Source organism: Podarcis filfolensis (genome assembly GCF_964270895.1).
Source record: "Podarcis filfolensis genome assembly, chromosome: 5".
NCBI classification, from domain to species: Eukaryota; Metazoa; Chordata; class Lepidosauria; order Squamata; family Lacertidae; genus Podarcis; species Podarcis filfolensis.
Window position 1 is genome coordinate 39,714,577 of NC_139608.1, and position 8,541 is coordinate 39,723,117.

At 40.9% G+C, this 8,541-nt stretch overlaps 1 protein-coding gene across 3 annotated transcripts in view; it reads right to left on the reverse strand.

The window, feature by feature from the left end:
- WDR33 (WD repeat domain 33) overlaps positions 1-8,541 on the reverse strand; it is a 56,394-nt gene extending 47,853 nt beyond the window's left edge. The window contains exon 1 of one of the 3 annotated variants that reach the window (XR_014548546.1): positions 8,351-8,492. The gene's annotated coding sequence lies outside the window, so the exon portion shown is untranslated. Of the gene's footprint in view, positions 1-8,350 lie in introns of all 3 variants that reach the window. The other 2 variants (XM_083615078.1, XM_083615077.1) reach the window with 2 other exon arrangements.

Genomic DNA, 8,541 nt, shown 5'->3' on the forward strand with positions numbered 1-8,541 from the left:
AAGAGATTTTTCTATTTCAAGCAATGTCTGATATAGGAAAATTGGGCAGTTTCAAAGTTTTAATTAACTTTTTCAGATGACTAGCTCTAAGAGTCAAATATGAAGATGATGTAGTTTTTTTAAGTATGTTAAAATTACTATACGTTTCCTGTGCCTTAATTTTTCCCTAAATTGTAATCAATACAAGGAAATACCGTATTTACTCAAATTTAATGCTCACCTTTTTTGGCCAAATAGCATTGCGAAAATCAAAGTGTGCATTAGATTCAACGGCACATTTACATTCGCCAGCAAATACTTTTTGGTTTCAAGGTTCTGAAAATTGAGGTGTACATTAGATTCGATGGCACATTAAAGTAAATATGGTATATACAGTGGAATCTCGGTTATCGAACGACTTCACTGACAAACAATTCGGAACCTGAACATCGACAACCCGGAAGTGAATGTATTCATTGATCGGCTTCCAAGGCACGTTTATCCATTTTTTCAATGGATTCTGCTGACGATCCCTTGATTTTTGGTTTTCAAATGTTTTGGAAGTTGAACAGTTCCACTGTACTACAGAGTTTCCACTTTGGGGAATATTTATAACTGTTACAGTAAAAATTATTTCCAACTAAAGTTTTGGATTTGTTTAAATATAAATTTCAAATAAGATTGTGCATTTTCAGTTTAAATGTTTTTGGCAAATTGATTTTTTTGATGTATTTACATAGCACATAAAATCATAATTTCTTTTTAGTTATGCTTACTAAATATATGAATGGGTAATTAACAAAATTATTACACCATGTACAGTCATACCTTGAGTTGAATGTGCTTCGGGTTGAGCGCGTTCGAGTTGCACTCCGCGGCAACCCGGAAGTAATGGAGTGCGTTACTTCCGGGTTTCGCCGCTCGCGCAGACGCTCAAAATGGCGTCACACGCATGCACGGAAGCGGCGAAACACAACCCACGCACGCGCCGTCGCCTCTTGCGTTCTGTTCGGGATGCGAACAGGGCTCCAGAACGGATCCCGTTCGCATCCCGAGGTACCACTGTACTGTATAAATATGCTAAATCAGACTCTAATATATTTAGAACACCAGAATTTTTTCCAAAAAAAAACCAGAACAGTGTTACCAACATCAATTCTGGAATTGCATCAGCAAGGGCACAAAAACATCTGTGTGAAAGTTGCATGCAAGATAAATATCACATAAATGGGTTTGGAATCCCTATATATGACCTTTTTTACCAAAGCAAGGTATAACTATGAAACATTTCTGGACATCTGTAGTTAAAACCGCAGTCCAAAAACATTCTCAATATAATAGATCTAATATCCATTAGAATTTATAGCACAGTATATTTTCCTTTTAAGATGCTTTGTTGGATCTTTGGGAACCAGAAATAAGTAGAATTCAAAAATGAGAAAGGAAGGGGGTGCTTGGACCTCACGTTTGTAGTGCCATATAGATAGTAAAATTATAGCAAAACTACACAGAATTGTTCCTTTGAATCATGGAATCATAAAATTGTAGAGCTAGAAGGAATCCCGAGGGTCATCTAGTCCAACCCCTGCAATGCAGGAATTTCAGCTACAACATTTGTGGCAGATGGTCATCCAACCACTGCTTAAAAACATCCAAGGAAAGAAAGTCCACCACCTCCCAAGGGAATCTGTTCCACTGTGAAACAGCTCTTACTGTCACAAAGCTCTTTCTGATGTTTAGTCAGAATCTCCTTTCTTGTAACTTGAATCCATTAGCTCGAGTGGTACCCTATGGAGCAGGAGAAAGCTTGCTCCATCTTCCATGAGATAACCCTATAGATATTTGAAGGTGGCTATCAGGTCTCCTCTTAGGCTCCTCCTTTTCAGGTTCCCTGGAACTCCCTCAGCTCTCGCTCATAAGGCTTGGTTTCCAAACCCTGGATCATCTTGGTTACCCTCTTCTACAAACGTTCCAGCTTGCCAATATACTACTTAAATTTTGGTGCCCAGAACTGGACACAGTATTCCAGGTGTGGTCTGACCAAGGCAGAATAGAGTGATCTATTACTTCCCTTGTCCTGGACATTATACTTCTGTTGGTAAGCCTAGAATAGCCATTTCCTTTTTTCTGCTGCATCGCACTACAGACACATGTTAAGCTTGTTGTCTACTAAGACCCCTAGATCCTTTTCACATGTGTTACTGGTAAGCCATGTGTCCATTTGATATTTGTGTTATCTGATTATTCCTACCTAACTTTAGAACCTTACATTGGCCCCTAGTGAATTTCATTCTGTTAAGTCTGGGCCCGGTTCTCCAATTTGATAAGGTGATCCTGAATCCTGCTTCTGTCTTCTGTGGCATTAGCTATGCTTCCCAGTTTGGTGTCATCTACAAATTTGACGAGTATCCTCTCAATTCCTTTGTCCAAATAGTTTATAAAGACGCTGAACAATGAGCTTAGGACACTAATTTGCCTCTGGACACTTATACAAGCCATGGTTTTAGCATCCTGCTATAAATGAATATTGATGGATTATAATGAATATCACTAGTAAAAAGATTGCAGATTCGAACAGATTCTCTGCAACAGATTAATCAGTAATTCGATTGCACATAAGCTAGTCCACCGATGAATACTATGTTTCACATTTCCTGCTTGAGAGAAGTCCCATTTTAGGGGTTAAGTGTGGGATGTTGTACCACTGAAATCTGACTTTAAGTGTACATGGCATAGTTTAACACACCTGGTATCTGCACCTGAGCAAGTTCAACATATTTCTAAATCCTAGCACTTGTTGCTTAGGCTGCAATCTTAACCCTACTTACCTGAGAGTAAACCCCATTAAATTCAATAGGACTTACTTCTGAATAGGTATGATTAGGGTAATAATAGTAATAATAATAATAATAATAATAATAATAATAATTATTATTATTATTATTATTATTATTATTATTATAATTTATTATTTGTACCCCGCCCATCTGACTGGGTTTCCCCAGCCACTCTGGGCGGCTTCCAACAAAGATGAAAAATACACTAAAATGTCACATATTAAAAACTTCCCTGAACAGGGCTGCCTTCAGAATGTCAGGTAGTTGTTTATCACTTTGACATCTGATGGGAGGGCGTTCCACAGGGCGGGCGCCACTACCGAGAAGGCCCTCTGCCTGGTTTCCTGTAACTTGGCCTCTCGCAGTGAGGGAACCGCCAGAAGGCCCTCGGAGCTGGACCTCAGTGTCCGGGCAGAACGATGGGGGTGGAGACACTCCTTCAGATATACTGGACCGAGGCTGTTTAGGGCTTTAAAGGTCAGCACCAACACTTTGAATTGTGCTCGGAAACGTACTGGGAGCCAATGTAGGTCTTTCAAGACCGGTGTTATATGGTCTCGGCGGCCGCTCCCAGTCACCAGTCTAGCTGCCGCATTCTGGATTAGTTGTAGTTTCTGGGTCACCTTCAAAGGTAGGCCCACGTAGAGCGCATTGCAGTAGTCCAAGCGGGAGATAACCAGAGCATGCACCACTCTGGCAAGACAGTCTGCAGGCAGATAGGGTCTCAGCCTACGTACCAGATGGAGCTGGTAAACAGCTGCCCTGGATACAGATTTGACCTGTGCCTCCATGGACAGCTGTGAGTCCAAAATGACTCCCAGGCTGCGCACCTGGTCCTTCAGGGGCACAGTTACCCCATTCAGGACCAGGGAATCCTCCACACCTGCCCGCCTCCTGTCCCCCAAAAACAGTACTTCTGTCTTGTTGTGCTGCTAGTCAGGATTCTCGCGTATTAATATTTATTCTTCATGTGCAATCACTTTCTTTAAATAGAAATAGACCTGAATTTTACGCAGACAAATGTCCAAAGTGAAATATCCCATTTTATTCTGCAATGAACTGTTCTGCAGACAATTTGAATTTTGTCATTTTCTTATTATAAACCCTGCATGAGTTAGGAACAATGTACGCGCCCTCATATAACCTCTCCAGAGTGCAAAAGGTAACTTAATTATGAAGCTCTCCAAAATATTTGTAGAACGAGGTGGAAGATAATGAATCCCATCTAACTTCAGAAAGCCAGGCATTTCCCCCAGACACTAACTGTTTACAATTAGAAGCAAAACTGGTTTTAAATCTCTACAGACTGCAACTCCCAGGGCTTCTTTCTCACTCTGGAGCAGGCTCCTTGAAGACTGCTTGAAAGCCAGCTTTTCTACAAAGCCATAATTCAAGTAACTGGTTCCATTCAGAGAAATTTGTTGTAATGTGTTTTTATTTAAAATCTTTAGATCCTGGAACATAATATAAATATCAACTACTACATGTCCAAGACAAACTACAGATGGGCATACTGATTTACATGGCTAGCTACTGTGACCCAATTACATTTTGCCTATTCCACACAACAACTATATTAATTCACTAAATCTATATCCAACTTTTCCTCCAAGAATCTCAAGGCAGGGGAGATGGTTTCTATAGTTTCACGTTATCCTCACAACAACTCTGTGAGGTAGATTGGTCTTCAGTTATAGTGACTGGTCTAAAGTGCTTTATGGCTTAGCAGGGATTTGAACCTGGATCTTCTCAAACCTAGTCCAACAATCACCCCACCCCACAGTGTCTCAATACACAGTTGAAGACAACTAATTAAGAAGTCACACCAAATCTCATTTTCAGGGGAATGATGAAACAGTGAGACAAATTTCAAAATTGTAATATGCGCCTGCTAGATTTGATTCCTCATCTGATTAGTTGGGCCTTTCTAATTTTTTATGCTAAGATTATAGTCTTACAGATAATGTACTTATAATAAGTCTTACAGATAATGTACTTATAATAAAATCATTCTGCAATTAATTGGATTTTCAAGTAATTCTATTTAAAATAAACAATGACTCTGATCCCCAGTGTGCCTTGAGGTGACCCACAAGACCACGACAAAAAATAGAGAAAAAAGTTAGGCATCTTCCAGACCAAACAATGATACACCCTGAATCACCCTCAACTCCTTCTGCATTCTGATGCAGGATGGGGTGAAGAGTGGAGCGAGCCATTGGTAAGGGTCTTCCAAACAGAAGACATTTTGAAACTATCAGTCAGGAACAACAGCACTCCAACTGACAAAGTTCTCAGTAACAGAGCATGTGGCAACCTAAATGGCCTCGGCCCAGTATACCTGAAGGAGCATCTCCACCCCCATCCCTTAGTCTGGACACTGAGGTCCTCCTTTGAGGGTCTTCTGATAGTTCCCTCACTGTGAGAAGCGAAGTTACGGGGAATCAGGCAAAGGGCCTTCTCAGTAGTGGCGCCCTCCTGGTGGAATGCCCTCTCTTCAGATGTCAAGGAGATAAAGAATTACACAACTTAAATAAACAGCATTCTTTTTTTTTTAAAGACTTACACAACTTTTAGAAGACATCTGAAGACACTCCTGTATCAGGGTTTTTTTGATGTTGTTGCATTTATTATGTTTTTAGATATTCTGTAAATATTATTATTATTAGTTTGAGTAAATATATGCATGATTTTTCCTCCATAAAGCAGAGAGGAACTGTCTGTGAGGCAAACCAGCAGGTTAGATCCAGTTCTGGCCACAGGAAGGGTGGTCCTATCATCCACTGACTAAAGAAGGGGTGGGTAAGAACTTTTTGCCAATTCCCCATTCAAATATATTCAAGAGGGTTGGAGATCCCTGTGGAACAGTTGGGAGGGCATTGCAGGTGGGAAAGGAGAACTATCAAAAATCATCTCTCCCATTACAAGTGTCTCTGTTGGACCAAAATTCTTTCCATTCATAGAAAGCAAGCCTCTGTGAGCAGAAAGTCACTACTGGATCTAGCCCAGCATTGTTAGACTGTTTCAGTAAAGTGAAGGCATAACTGAATGAGCAGCAGACTTGTAATTTAAAAAAATTATAGACCAAGTTTGATTCAAGTGGATAGTATTGATACTCCTGCTTTTTTTTTTTACATATGGATAACTAAAGAGAGTATGCAATGTGACGGTATTCATCATAGCTTGTTTGACAAAGTGAATATTTCAACATGTCAAGATTTAAATGTGCAATCCTAACCCCCAGATACACCAGGTGGGAGAGATTGGGATGAGACATAACTCTCCACTTGCTGACGGCACACTTTGGCCAGTGCACATTACTTACCCTGGCATATCTACTAACTCTGGCAAAGGGAGAGCCCTATTGAGGCAAACTAAGCTACCAGAATTAAAGGACAAAATAGTGTATGTTAAGGGTGGGGATGGATGTCTTGAACAGAGATAAAAAAGTTACATGGTGTCCTAATTTCATTCATTCATTTGTCCCATGCACAGAATTTGCTTTAATTTATACCACCAAAAATGCAACCGTAATTACTAGAGGCAAGGAAAGGTCAGAAAAATGAAGGTTTATACTGGACACCCAAACTCTGGCTGTGCCACCCTGGCCAGCAGCAGTTAGGGTGCAATTCAACTTACATAATATATACATCAGCGTGTATATAAGGATTTCCTGGAAATCCTTGCATATATGCCTAGTTAGGATTGCTCAATAAGTGTACCAACTATGCATTCTCTGGGCATTCCACTCCCCATTGGATTTGTTTGCAGAACAATTGAAAACTGTTCATGCAATTAATACAAATTAGCTTTATATCCAAATTTCAGGAATAAAAATAAAAGCTCAAAATTAAGAAGTCAAACTAATTCCTTTTGCAGAATTATGTAACATGGAATTTAATACATGACTATTTCAAAGGGTATCATATTTATATATTTGAGATGTTAGCTACTATTTCAACTAACAGATTAAACTATTCCATTTGAAGTATAAGCTATGTATGATTAATAAGCATTAGAAATAAAATCTTCAGCATTTTATTGGTTTATTAATATTCTACTTTAAGATGAACAAAACTATCAGCAAAAATGTAATGTTTGTCTCAAACATTGTTGTGTGAAATGTTTCAGTGGTGCAGGAAGGTAGGATGTAAGTTTTAAAGTAAACTTACATCCTACCTTCCTGCACCACTGAAACATTTCACACAACTGAAACATTCTGTAGTATTAAGTTTCAGTTAATTCTAAAGCAGACACCTGCGTTCTGAGAACATGTGAAATTTACTTTAATACTGAATATATTAGAAACTAGAAAGCTACAGGCTTTATAACAAATGTTTATATACAAACTTTTATAACAATTGCATGTATGTCAAGTAGTACATGGCAGGAATGTTGTCTGAGCATGATCCTACTCACACACTGGCCCTACTCACACAATGAGTATTTTTGAAAATTGTGGAATCATGACTTCTTGATAAAATAAGTTAGCAAGTACTTATTCAACATAAGAGTGTAACTGGTAAAAAATCTGATCCTAGCCAATTTCTGGAACTTGCATTGAATTTCTCAGTGCATAAGCTGTTCTAACATTTAAAAAATGCAAAAGTATTAAGTCTTTCCTAACATATTAATAAGGTTCCTGCACAATGGAAATATATATTTAATATGTTTACATTGTTAATACATCTTATTGGCTCTTAATCTAACAACTGACAGCAACAGCGCAATCCTATGCATGCTTATTCAAATTAGGTCCCATTGTACTCAATTGAGCTTCTGCCAAATAGTGCACTCGGGAACACAGCCTGACCTTGTTCTTACAGTTATAGGCGCTACTTGTTTTGCCTAAATTGAATGCTACTTGAAACCCTGCATGTTCGTACACCAAGAAGTTACACTCCAAAATAATTATATGAAGCATGTATTTATCATCTACCTAGCATACGTTAAACGTCCCTAAAGCGTCCTACACATCTACAAGTGATTGGCCCTTACAACACCCCTGTAAGGTGGCCTGTCATAATCACACCCCCACCCTTTACAAAGGAGGAGATGAGGTTGGTGAGGCGGCGTTGATCTTAGGGACACCTAGCGAGTCAGTGGCTCAGGTGCGCTCTGAATGGAAAGGATCCCAAAGCGCCGATCCCACACACAGCTGCTACCCTACACCCAAGGCACTCTTCAGCTACTCTTGTGGATCTTAGGGCGAGGCCGAAATTACTTATTGCGCCCGAAACAGCAGGGCAGATGGATGGTCGGCTTTCCCCTACCGGGCTTCGACTGAAGACTTTGCGGCTCTTTTCAAACTTTCGCTGGTAACCCCACGCCGGCCTCTCTCCCGCTCTCCTCACAACGTCCTCCTCCTGCCCCGGCTTTCAGCCACAGGCCCCTCCGCCGCCAATAGCGTAACAGCGGCACCTCTCGCGGCCTAAAGATGGCGGAAGCCGCGGCGGTCTTCCGGGTCGCCGGGGTTCCTTCCCTCCCGCACCCCCGCCTCCCCACCGCCAATCGCCTCAAGGAGGAAAACTCACAAAGCAGCCGCTCACAGAGCCCCGTACGCGGGGCCCAAAAACCTAGAGCTCGCCTATCCCGGAAGCTGCTGCCTCACGAGCCGTCGCCACCATCCGCCATCTTCCCCACCAGCGACCGGAGGCGGTGCACATGAACTACGTCATCACGCGCGCGTCCAAGGGGCCAGCCAAAGGGAGGGAGGAGAGCGAAG